Raw genomic sequence first — 12,802 nt, 5'->3', positions numbered from 1 at the left:
AGAAATGTGCATTTCTGACCAGCTTCCAGAGGATGCTGATGCTGCTGGTCCAGGGACCACGTTTTGAATAGTGAAGATTTAGAGGGTTAGCGGTAAGGATGACATGGTCTCCATCTGGATCACACAACAGCAATACTGTAACAACTTAAGGAAGAACTGTTTGTGATGCAGCTGAGAATTTTATTTCTTTCAGGTTTTGACATTTTGTGTTATTTCTCTTTTTAAAATATTATTAATATTTTTTATTTTTTTAAAATGAAGGTACTGGGGATTGAACCCTGGACCTCGTATCTGTTAAGTGCGTGCTCTACCACTGAGCTATATCCACCTCTCTGTGTTATTTCTTGATTCACTTTAAAGATGAGGTTTGAGGGGGCAAAGTATTGCACAGATGAAGTGGTTCTTGTTTAATTATTGTTCTGTCCTAGAAAGACGCACAAGCAGAGGCTGACACAACAGCTCGAGGGGCTGGCTAGCCTTGGAAAGGCAGAGCTACTGCTCAGAAGTCTGCCAATCATCAGAGCGGGTATTTCACAGATAACGTATCTCAGCAGGCAGGCAGGTCAAGAAATTCAGAAGCAATTTTCTCCTTTCAAAAGTAAGCGCTCCTGAAAAGTTTATAAACACCCAAGATCCCTGCATGGAGAAACACAAATAGAAGAGAGGAATAACAAAACACAAAAGCCTTCCCAGGGAGAGGTGGAAGCCACAGGACTCGGAGGGCCTTCCTCAAGCTTAAAGAAGGAGCTGGACAAAACCCAGCTGCCTTATTGGAACCAGGTCACCGAGAGCCGCACAGAAGGAAGGTATGGGAACAGATGGAGACAAATGAACAGATGAAAACAGGTGCAAAACCTAAAGAAAACAGAGGGGGTTAATAAAAACAACCATCTCTTCGTGCAAGTAAACAAAGACAGAAAGAGAAAGAAGCAAAGGGCAACCAGATGCAAGGTTTGTCTGAACCCCCAGCGGCTGGTGGGAGCTGGGGTGTTAGAGGGGTGGCAGGCGGAGCGAGTGCCGATTAGGGAAGCGGGGTTGGCACCAACTAGCCCTCGACAGCCGTGTTTGGGGACGGGGACAATTATTAGAAAGCTATTTTTGTGGTTTCCTTTGTCTCTCTAAGCCACCAGCCAAAACTGCGCCTATGTTTATCCCTTTGGGGACCTGAGAAAACAAAGTTGATTTCACCAAAACCCTTGAGTTTTTAAAAATAAGAACACACTCCTAAAGCGTCCACAAGTTTCCATCCTTTTACAAAATACATATTTCTTTGCAAAAGGATATTACTACGAGGCGCGGTTTCTTTTTCTCCTGTCTCCAACTAGATTGCTTTGTGTTTACACATCGAAGTAAGAAAACACGGGTGGAACACTTTTCCGTCCCTAAATTGCAGCCTTTGAGGGTGGGGAGCTGGCCGGGTTTCACCATTCAGAACGATGCTGTCTGTCTCAGAAATGTCATCCTTCCCCTGCAAACTCCAGCCTCCTCAAGGCTCCCCTTCCCAAGGCGGGACCCACACCCTCCCCTGCCCTGTGAAGGGTGACCATGCTTTCTGGATGGCCTTGCACTCAGTCCCAAAATACCAGACACCATCCCTCTCACCTGGGCTTTCTCTTCCCTCCCACTCCACGGCCCCCTCCTGTGATGCTCTCCGCACACTTCTTGGTCTGCCCCCACCAAGCCCTGTAAACCCCACTGATGTTCTTCAGACTTAACTGCTCCCAGTCTCTGCCTGTAGGTCAATACTGATGGGTGTAATTGTCCTAAATACTAAATACCTATATATTGTCCTCAAATGAAACTTCCGGCTCTTGTCTCGAGGTGTCTGGGGGAACAGCTGCCCCATGCAGCCTCTGGGGTGTCACCCCTGAGCTTCCCCTCACACACCATGGGGGCTCCTCCAACTCTCTGCTCATGGGATTATTCCCACCTGCCCAGGCTTACCTGCCTCTTATTCAAATTCTCCCCATCCTCAAAGTCCCCCTTAGAAGGCAGTTCTCTGAGCCGGTCATCACAGCCAAGCTCCTGAGACACTGCCCCCAGAGGTGAGTTCCAGGAGCCTCCGACTCTGGGAAAGCCCAGAGCTCCCCTCATGGAAGACCCACGTGTACCTGGACACGGTGATGTCAACACTCATGTCTGTACTCCAGGGCTGCCTACTCTGTACTGCTCCCTACCTAGACCCACCTGTGGCCCTCCAGGTAGGAGGCAGACCTGGGAGGGGGTCTTTCTTTTCTGAAATCCCATCAGACTATAGAATGGCATGGTCTTTTAAGACCCACATGCAGAGATCTGGCTGACCTATGTCCTCTCTGTTCTTTAGCACCCACATCCTCCAGGAGTTATGGGCTCCAAGTGGCTGCCAAGAGCACCTGGAGCAACATGCGTCCCTGTTCACATCCAGCCGGGCGGAAGGAGAAGGGCAGCGGGACTGGCTGCTCTTCCCCAGAAGCCCCAAGCTTCTTCCCTGGAGTCTCACTGACCCAAATTGACTCACACCTGCCTGCCAGGCACTGAGCCAGTCCCTGGCAAATGGAGTGGAATTAGCGTGACCGAATTAGGCTGCTTAATCATCTGGGTGCAATGGATGTTGGGGAGTCAACCGCAGGGTTCCTACAACCGAAACTGCAAAAATCATAGAGGCTGTCTGGTCACATCCTCACGTCCCGGCATACTGTGTTTTGAAACATTTCAAAACCAAAGCCAAACTGGAAATTTTTTGGTGGGGGGGAGGGAGGTAATTAGATTTATCTAGTTATTTATTTATTTATTTAATGGCGGTACTGGGGATTGAACCCAGGACCTTGTACATGCTAAGCACGCCCTCCACCACTGAGCTCTACCCTACCCCCCAGCAAATTGGAATTCAATCGCTAAGAATGGTGGTGTATTTTGTATGTCACCTGTTCCTCACAGCATTAATGAAACTGTTGTGAACATTCACTTAGTCCTATGATCTCCTACACACACAGGCTCTGCCTTCTGGAATTATGCCTAAAATGACCCCAAAACGTATATTCTCCATGTATTATGCATTTATATTCCAAACCAAAAATACCTACTTCCAGTATATTCTAGAACTTTTAATTTACTAAGCCACAGAGATTTCTCCCCCAAGACATTCATTTCTATAACGTTGAAACAGGAGCCCCCACACAGCCCTACACCCCTGCTGACTGGCATTCCACCCTGACAACCATGTGGAGTCATAGGGAAATACTGGATACATCTATGAAGGAGCTGCTCCGCCTGCTTTAACATTCTGCTGACTAGCGCAGGTGTTTTCCAGAAGTTGCTGGAATGTTATTTCATTCCCAGAGAAAAGAAACAAGCAAAAAATAAAATGAAACTAATAATTCCTTCCGGAAAAGAGCAAAAAGGGCAAGCCCACTGTCACCTTGCCCCTCCTGCGTAAAAACATGGAGAAACACGGCGCAGCGGCTTTAATTAAACTACTGCTGTGATTTCTGGTTCGTGTCGAGGACGCCGTGGATGGCAGTGAACGTTCCGTCCGTGAAAGGCCGGTGAGGCCTTGATCAAGCGTTCATTCCCCAAAAGGAAGAACAGGGACCCCCAAATAGCAAGCCTGTGATCAGTAAATGAGCAGCCCTTGCCAAAATGTGCTACACAGGTGCTAAAAATCTACCCAGAGGCCGCCATCTCGGCATCCTTAGGGCGGGGGCCACCCTGACATGAGCCCAGACTGAGCCTGTATTTCCTCCTTAAATTCAGGTGGAGCTGACATGTGCAGAAAGCGGGGAGCCGAGCTGCACTGGTGCGCGTAGGAATGTGTCAGAGGCTAAGCCGCATGAATTACAGGCTGGGGACCTGACAGTGGTCTTCTCAGAGGGAAAGGGCATGAACCTGCCTCCAAGAGTCACTGCCCCTCTCCCAGGGAAGCCGTATGTCTGCCGCCCCCAGTGAGGCCCCACTCCAACGAGGGAGAAGAGTGCTATTAAATTATGTCACTTTGATATAAGGGCCTCTGTCTAGAAATTCAGTGTTGAATCATGGTGGGCTTGGCTTGAACAATATTGCGGGGGGTGCTGCCTGTGTCCCCTGGGTAGGTCAGTCCAGGTCTGGACTCCCGTGCCACGATGACATTGCTGCTGATGTGAATAATAAGTGTGATTTATTTGTTCAAGTTCCATATCCCAGGCAGGAATGGTTTGTGGGGCTGACAACCTGCAAATTACAAAGCAGAAAGTTTACAGCGCTGATTTATGGAGAAAGTGAAGGGCCACCTTTCTACACAGAAGACAACTCAATGCCTCCAAAGCAAGGTCTTGTTCTTATCAGGCCAGCTGACATCTCACAGAGCCTGTCCTACCTGTAAAGAAAGGAGGCAGGTGACCACAGGGCCACTTTAGACCCCTAATGGTACACAGCCCTTGCCATTATTCCCATAGAACCGTTGCCAGTATCACGCTTGGGGCGTCCCCATCACTGCCACCCTCAACCACTGCACCCTGCCATCATTGCCTCTGTCACTCCCATCACCACCAGCATTGTCCTCACCTTCACCATGACCCTGCCACCACCACTATCATCCTTACTGTCCATCCCCATGATCACTGTCAGTACCACTGCCACCACCATGAAAATCTCCACCACAGCTTCACAGCCACATTCACAATTCCCTCGGTCCCTTCAGAGGGTCGTAAATCATCTGACCTTCTCCAGCATGACTGAGCTGAGAATGGGCCATTCCAACGGACACAGCTCAGAAGAAACAAGCACACGTATTTCCACTTCACTTCTTAATGTGTTCACAAGCCTTCTCAGCATTCCGCCATAGCAGGACTCATATGGTCATGGAAATGATACTCTTTTTATTACATTCATGTTGATAGAGGCTCCAGGAAACAAGACTGTACACCCTCGGTGGGTTTCCCAGCTCACTAAGGTCTTCTATTGGCTCTGGGCCCATTGACCTCCTGGGGTTGCACAGTCCTGACTTTCTCAGGTACCATCTCCTGGCAGCCCAGGTCATCAACTCTGTAAAGCCTACTAGTACCATTCACACACAGAAGGCCTATCTGAGTCAGGAGCTCTTCCTCCCTGGGGGTTTACTAAAGTGATACCTAACTACCCACCCTCGTTACCCGTGTCCTGCTCACCAGGGTCACCACCAGAACCATGACTCCCACCTCTTCTTCACAACCATCACCATCACCATTGATAACACCCTGACCACCAGCATCAGCTGGAAAGGTTAAGGATAAAATTCACAAGGCACTCTGCTAGGTACTTCATGGAAAACTTGAGAATCTTAGTTTCTAGAAGAGGGATCCCCAAAGAGTGTCCTTTAGAAAATAATCCCAAAAGATAGGTCATATTTAAGAGGGAAAAAAAAATTCCACTACCAACTGAATTTGGGAGATGCTGCATATTGACAATGCACTTTTGCATATTAAAGATTCTGAAAAGTCCTGCAGGAGAGAAATCTGTCTGAGGCTGTTTGACCTAATATTTCTCAAGTATATTTTACTAGTAAATTATGTTTTCCACCTAACCTCTTTTTTTTTAATTGAAGTATAGTTGATTTACAATGTTGTATTAGTTTCTGGTGCACAGCATAGTGATTCAGTTATACATATATATGTTCTTTTCATATTCCTTTTCATTATAGGTTATTACAAGCTATTGAATATAGTTCCTTGTGTTATCCAGTCCACCTAACCTCCCTTAACATCACAATGAACCCTTGCTCCACAGAAGCAGGATAAGTGCAGCTCTAAAAGCTTAAAACTGTGCAGGCAGTAGTGACATGAACACAGATGCACTCATGAGCCACCAGTGTGACTCTTTCTCAGGTGCATATTCTAGCCCCCAATCACCTATTCTTCCCTCCTATTTGAAAATAGTAACCTTCCCTCAGGCCCTGGGAGACCAGGATCTTCGTCATCTCAGCCTCCACAATATTCACCGTGTCCTCTATGAGTATCTTACAAGCATAAGCATTGTTCATCTGTCCTCAATACATCCGATTTCCCCTTTCCAGATATGGGGACATCCCATAGCTCTGGATGTGCATTTTCTGGAACAAGAAGTAACTAAGGAACTTTTCACTACACCTGAACCCCCAAACAGCCATCCCCAGGTACAGATCCCCACAACCTTGGAGGTGGGAGGGACCAAGGAGAGGTCACAGTCCAACCCACAAGGACACGTGGCCCAAAGAGGGGTGAGGACCCCCAGGGGTCACAGAGGCTGCCGCCCTCCCCCATTTCCTTCTGGCACAGCTGTAGACCCCCAGCCCCAGTCCAGTGTAGGGGCCAGTCTGGGATGGTTTTTCATTGGTCCAGGATGAAAAGGAGAGAAAAGTGCCCCTTTAGTAGACTTGGCATAAAGTTATATGCATTCAGCTCGAAGGGTATCTTGAGACTGTCCATCCTACTCGGGAGTTAAAATGTCCTTAAATAAAGAGGCTGTTAGATAGTGAGTGTGTTAGTTTCCTAGGGTTTCCAAAGCAAAGTACCACAAACTGGGTAGCTTAAACTACAGAAATTTGTTGTCTCACAGTTCTGGAGGCCAGGAGTCCAAAATCAAGGTGCCAGCGGGGCCAGGCTCCCTCTGAGCCTCTGGGTAGAATCCCTCCTCGTGTCTTCCCAGCCTCTGCGGGAAGCCAGCAATCCTTGGCATCCCTAAAAGTGCAGCTGCCTGAGTCCGATCTCTGCTCTGTCCTCACATGTCCTTCTGCCTGTGTCTGTGTATTCACATCGCCTTTCCTTTCCCCTAAGTTTCCTCTTTTCATAAGGACCCCAGTCATACTGGATTAGGGGTCCGTTCTGCTCCAGCATGATCTCATCCTAACTTAACCACATACATGTGCAATGACCCTAGTTCCAAAAAGTCATCTTCGCAGGTACTAAGAGTTACGACTTCAGCATATCGGGGGCAGGGTGGGGGCGAGTCACAATTCAATCACAGTGGGTTTTTTTCCCCTAATGTCCTCACTGAGAAAAAGAAAAAGCTGACAGTCATTAAGCTGAATAAAGATGTTTGCTTGCTTTCTGTTTACTTTTCTTGCTGTTTTACAGGTGATGAAACCCCATTACCCAGAAGCTAGAGGAGGGAACATTTTCCTCGGTACCCGCTCTCCCACCTCCTCACCCCACCTTGGCTCAGCTCCCACCCAGGTCTCATCCCAGGGCTCCTCAGAGGAGTGAGGGCTGGTTTCAGCCTGACTGCGTTCTCCCCGGGCACCCAGAGGGCACAAGCGACCCCTCACCCTCCCTTGGCAGGTAAGGAGGACTGGCATTGAGTACAGAGTGGCCTTAATCTGCCTCCCTGCCAAGGCCCCTTCCCTGAAGGAGAAGGAGGCTCTACTTAGACTCAGGCAAGCTGACCTCAGCAGCCTTCCTGCAGTGGCCCCTCCATGACTGGCTGGGGCCTCTTGGCTCCAAAGCTTAGAGGATAGGTGGATGCTTGAGGCCTTGTCCACCAGGTGAGGGAGGGAGCCTTCTTGTCCACTCTGGGCCCAGCTCAAGAAGCTGGTGGAATTGAATAGAATGAAGCTGAATTTCATTTTCCCCATCTGCAGTTCATTTATCTGGGTCCCACTGCTCCCCTCAAACCCGGCCCCCCTGCCCACTTTCCCTGTGAAGGCTTCTCAGTTCTGACTCCCATTGCTTTGCTCAGGCCTTTTCCCTTCCTCCCTTTATGCAAATCCCAGGCACATTTGAAAGACCAGCGTAGTGCCTATGACCCACTCCATGACCACGCCAGCCTCCCCAGTTGTGAAGCTCCATCCCAGGCCTCTGGGCCCAGTCATTGGCTTGTGCAGGTCATCATCTGCTCATCAAAACAAATTCTCTCTCCCTTTGCATAGGAAGCACGCTGATGAACAACTCCAGAAATAAATGTTATAAAACACTATGTTCTCCTTACTCTTCCCCCATGCCCTGGGCAAAATATCATGGGAAAGGTATGAGGCTTGGCTTCAAGCAGCCTTGAGTTTAGATCCAGGCTCTGCTTCCTACTGGCTGTCATGCCCTCCATGAGCCCCATCCGGAAAACAAGGCTGTGAGGACTGCCTCCTACCCTACAGACACAAAGATGCAACACCCAGCTCTCTCTTCAAGGACACATGACTACCCCTGGTTCTGGGGGTGCAGTCAGCTGATGGCCCCCAGCTGCTGGATCCTCAGGATCTGGGTCCCTACAGAGAGCTGCCCACCATCCCCAAGGTCACAACCCTCCCAGGACAGCCTGCCTCTGATTACAAAGCCAGGTAGGGGGGGTGGGTATAGGACGAGGTACTTTGGCCCAACTCTGGACACTCTAGGGGGCAAATCTTGCCCAGTGCTCCCCACCAGGCCTAGGTCATAATTCACCAACTTCCTCTGCACATCCTGCTTCCTCTCCTACCCCTCAATCTAAATCCCTCATAAACATCTTGTGCCCAAACTCCATCTCGACAACCAACCTTCTACTGAGAAACCAACCTGTTACAGAGATTGTGAGGATCATAATTTATGATCCAGGAGCACCAGCACCATGCCCGACACACAGAAGGTGCTCGAAAACATCACTCCCCTCCTTGCCCCACAGTGAGGCATAAACAGAAGGCTCTCTGGAGGCAGCTGGAGTTGAATCTCTCCAGCAGGACAGGAGAGCCCCAAGAACGCCACATGCCAAGTTCCCAGGGAGGCTGGGCAGGCGGGGCCCAAAGACACACAAGGCCCTGTGATTAAAGACACAGAAGTGGATTCAGATGGCCAGGAAATACAGAAAGTCACCACGGCAAGGAGCAGCCAGAGAGAAAGGGAAATCTATCTGCAGAGTTAATGTTTCCCAGCTCCTGCAGGTGCTGCTGCCCTGAGACTTCTGCTCTCTGCCCCGAGTGGAAGGCTGCTCTGCTTTGAGGAGTGTTTCCTATAGAAAGAGACCTCTGGCTATTATTCTTTGCAGTGTGAAGTGGGAAATGACCTGGATGGGGTTTCATGTGAAGCAGCAAGTTGTTAGAAACAGCTGGAGGAGCGTCTGTGCTGAGAACGAGATACGAAGCAAGTTCTTGGGGGTGCAGAATTCAAGGGATGAGAAAAAAAAGAAGGGCATGTGGGTCTGACCTCAGGGGCCTGGTACCCAGGTCTCCCCGTCATGAGAAGCTGAGATCTGATAGGTAACAAGCCCCTCTGCTCACCTTCTCAGATCCCTTCATCTGCCCTCACACCTACTCTCCAACCATAAACACCTGTAAGGTGTTTTCTATCCAAGACCCAAACGTGACCCAGGGAGAAGGCACAGCAGGTAAGAGCACAGTCTGTGAGCCAGGCAGCTCCAATCCAGCCTCAGCTCTGCCACTTTGTAGCTGTGTGACCTTAAGCAAGCTATTTAACCTCTCTGGGCCTCAGCTAGCTATTTCTATATTTATTATCATGTTACTCTTGCCATCAAGAGTTACAATCTCTGGGCAAAAGGATGAACATACCTCGAAACAAGAGCAAAGAATGTGCTCCACCAAAACCAGTACAGGCCAGGCTGGAGCAGTCTAGGTGGATTTCATGCAGAAGGTGGCATCTGAGTGGGACCTTGAAGGGCAGACTTTGGATGGACCTGGGAAAGAGAGGAAACAAGGGGCATAAAAAAAAGTTCAGATGAAACCATAAAGGCAGGAATGAGTGAGACGCTTGTGAGACAGAGAAGAGCTGGGAGAAGCACAGATGCAGCATCCTCTTGCTGGCTCTGAGGACTCAAAGGTGTGGGATGCACTCTCTGGAGAGGACAAGGGAAGTGAATCATTTAGGTGAATCAAGTCAGGGAAACAGAGACCCACAGAGGACAGGGAGGCAACCTGGATTAGCGACACCCAGGCACCAGAGCAAGCCAGTGGGGGCAGAAGCTGTGGAGGAAATGTGGACCCTGCCAAAGTATCCAGAAGAAGGTAAGAAATACCCCCAGCTTCCCCCGCCCTCTGCTCTCCAGCTTCCGACCATTGCCTCCCATTGACGAGACCTGACCAAAGCCACAACCAGGGCAGGAACCTGGGAAACGTGGCTTGCAGAGGTCAGCCCCACACTGTGTGGAGCTGAGCAGATGAAGGCACAGATCATACAGTGATAACCCTGACAGAAATGTTCACAGTTGCCACAAGAATACTTGGCAGGGTGACCCCCCAGGGCTGAGGGCTTCTCAGAGGAGGCAACACCAGAGACCAAGCTGTCAGAGAAGAAGTCGACAAGGAGAAGACAGGGACGTTTGTGCCGGGTCAAGAGTAGCAAGTGGCCAGCCTGGAGGTGAGGAGCCATCGTGCCCAACATGCGAGGGAGGGTGTGGTCCCAGGGAGATGGGGAGGTGAGTTGAGGCCAGAGGTCAGAGAATCTTCCTGCAGCATCTGGGCCCAACACTGAAGCCTCCTGGGAGCCCTAGAAGGTCTGAAGCAAGAGGAGCCCAGTTGTAAGTAACCTAAATTTCCATCAACAGATGATTAGATAAAGAAGATATGGTATATATATGCAATGGAATACTATTCAGCCATCAAAAGGAATAAAATAATGCCATTTGCAGCAACATCAGTTGCTAGAGATGATCATACTCAGTGAAGTAAGTCAGACAAAGACAAATATCACACAAATATCTAAAAAATGGCACAAATGAGCTTACTTACAAAACAGAAAAAGACTCACAGGGGTAGAAAACAAACTTATGGTTACCAGGGAGAAAGAGGGGGAGGAATAAATCGGGAGTTTGGGATTAGCAGATACAAACTACTATATATAAAATAGATAAACAACAAAATCCTACTGTATGGCACAGGGAACTGTATTCAGCAACTTATAATAACCTATAATAAAAAAGGAGACTATATATATACATATACATGTGTAACTTAGTTTGCTGTACATCAGAAACTAACACAACACAATAAATCAACTATACGTCAATAATAAATAAATTAATTAATCAGTGGAGGGGCCCTGTGGTGCCCGTGTGAGCATCGCACCCTGGCCCCACTGAGAGGCCTGGAACTGAAGCGGGCAGCGGAGGCGGGGGCCCAGGGCCGGCACTGCGAAGCCCAGTGGGCACAGAAGGGAAAGGAGCTCGCGGAGATTCTGGCAGGCGAGAGCACCAGGGCTTGAGGGGCGACTGGATGGGGGGTGAGGCAAGGGTTCACGTTCAGAGTGACGCCCAGGTTTCCGACTTGAGCAGCTAGAAGCTAAGCCTCTTCACGCAGCGTCTCCTTTAACTTTCACGTACCTCTGAGCTTGTCGGTGTTGTGATCCCCACGTCACGAGTGAGGAAACGAGACTCAGAAAGGGGGGACTCACCTGCTGGGTTCACCGGCCAGTAACGTGCACGGGGCCCTAGAACAGGGGCTCTGAACCTGGCTCCTAACGTGTGCAAAAAAAAGTACACCTTCCTTCTCACTAACTGCCAACGGAAGTCTAGCATTTCCTCCCATTACGAACGTGGTCGCAAATACTGTTTACGACACCTGGACTTCGTGGCAGTGGCGCTTTTCCTGTTTGCAGCCACGCCCCAGTCCCCGCAGACTGACTCAGACTTCGCTTACGCCCCTCGCGTCCTCAAAGCTCGGTCCTGCCGACCTGCCGCTGGATCCCGCTGTTTGATGGGTTTGTAATGAAACAGGTTTTGCTCCAGCACAGCGTTTATAACTATGTCAGTACAACTGGGGTCCTTTGTAATCCTTTGTTTTTTATCTTACGCTTTTGAAAACAGTGTTCTGAGAAGGATCCAGAGGATTGTTGCTTCACCGGGCAGTCAAAAAGAAACCTGATCTAAACCACAGGCTCTTCGCCCTGCTCCACAACTCCATCGCCAGCGCGGCCAGCAAGGTCCCCGGAGGGTTCATGCTTTGCCCGTAAGGCGCTCGAGGAAGAAGGGAGGATTTTTTATTTTACCTCAGTTAACACCACATGGATACGGGGGCGTCAGCCCCTGATTTTGCAGCACAGCCCCTAATTAAATCGTATTTGTCTTTGTCAGGCCCTGGATCCCGGGCCAGGGCTCGGTCACCATGACCAAAGAACACAGGCCCCCATCGGGTGCATGATAATCCTCCCACAGCAGCCAGATGGCAGGAGAGATGGAGGAAACGGAAGGCTGGAGAGGCTTTGAGACGCAACCAAGATGGCGCCCAGCTGGGGACCCACTCCCACCCCGGGAAGTGGGGGGCAGGTCAGTCTGGGCTCCCCCAGCCTAAGGCACTCAGGCCCACCCGGTGCTTCCACAACTGCCTACCAGGACCCAGTGCTTCTCGAGGCGCCGGCTCTGAGCCACCTGCACCCTCACAGCTCTCACTGTCGCTCTTCAGGACCAAATGCATTCCACGTGGCAGCCAGCCCCCGCTTCTCCCTGGCAGAGACCCAGCGGCTGCAAAAAGTCCCTCTGCCTCACGTCTGACTCCCCCAGAACAATGCATCTCTGTCCACAGCATGCTTCCCTGCAGAGGGGAATGCTGATGAAGGCTGGGCCTCCCACCCCACTGCCATGACTCCAGCCCCCATGGCCCTGTGCCACCCAGCCCCATCCCCTTCTCCAGATTGCTCCCAGAGGCCCGAGGGGTTCCCTGGGATCCAAAGCCCAGCAAAGGAGCCCAGAAAGGAAAAGGATCCTGAAACTGCAGGATCAGAGGCCAACAAAATGTGAGTGCTCAGTGGAGAGTGGCCTGCTTGGCACTAGGCAGGAGCCTGAGGAGGAAGCTGGGGTCCGTGGATGTGATGAGGCAGCCCTGGGGGTGCACGAGGGCTGTGGGCAACTGGGCAGACCATGTACATCTGCTGGCCCTCTTCTGCACTCTGTGCCAGAGGTCCTCATATCACTATATCATCACCAT

General features: G+C 50.3%; 1 long non-coding RNA gene across 1 annotated transcript in view; it reads right to left on the bottom strand.

Moving 5' to 3' along the window:
* The window catches only part of LOC135318628 (uncharacterized), a 131,969-nt gene extending 120,607 nt beyond the window's left edge, over nucleotides 1–11,362 (bottom strand). Inside the window, exons 1-2 of the long non-coding RNA XR_010376907.1 lie at nucleotides 11,274–11,362; nucleotides 9,437–9,561 (exon numbers count right to left, since the gene is read on the bottom strand). This is a non-coding gene — a long non-coding RNA (uncharacterized LOC135318628). The remainder of the gene's footprint in view (nucleotides 1–9,436; nucleotides 9,562–11,273) is intronic.
* Nucleotides 11,363–12,802: the final 1,440 nt, after the last annotated feature.

This window comes from Camelus dromedarius, chromosome 19 (genome assembly GCF_036321535.1).
Source record: "Camelus dromedarius isolate mCamDro1 chromosome 19, mCamDro1.pat, whole genome shotgun sequence".
Classification (NCBI taxonomy): Eukaryota; Metazoa; Chordata; class Mammalia; order Artiodactyla; family Camelidae; genus Camelus; species Camelus dromedarius.
Note: the sequence above shows the minus strand (reverse complement) of the source record. Positions and strands in the feature narration are given on the sequence as shown.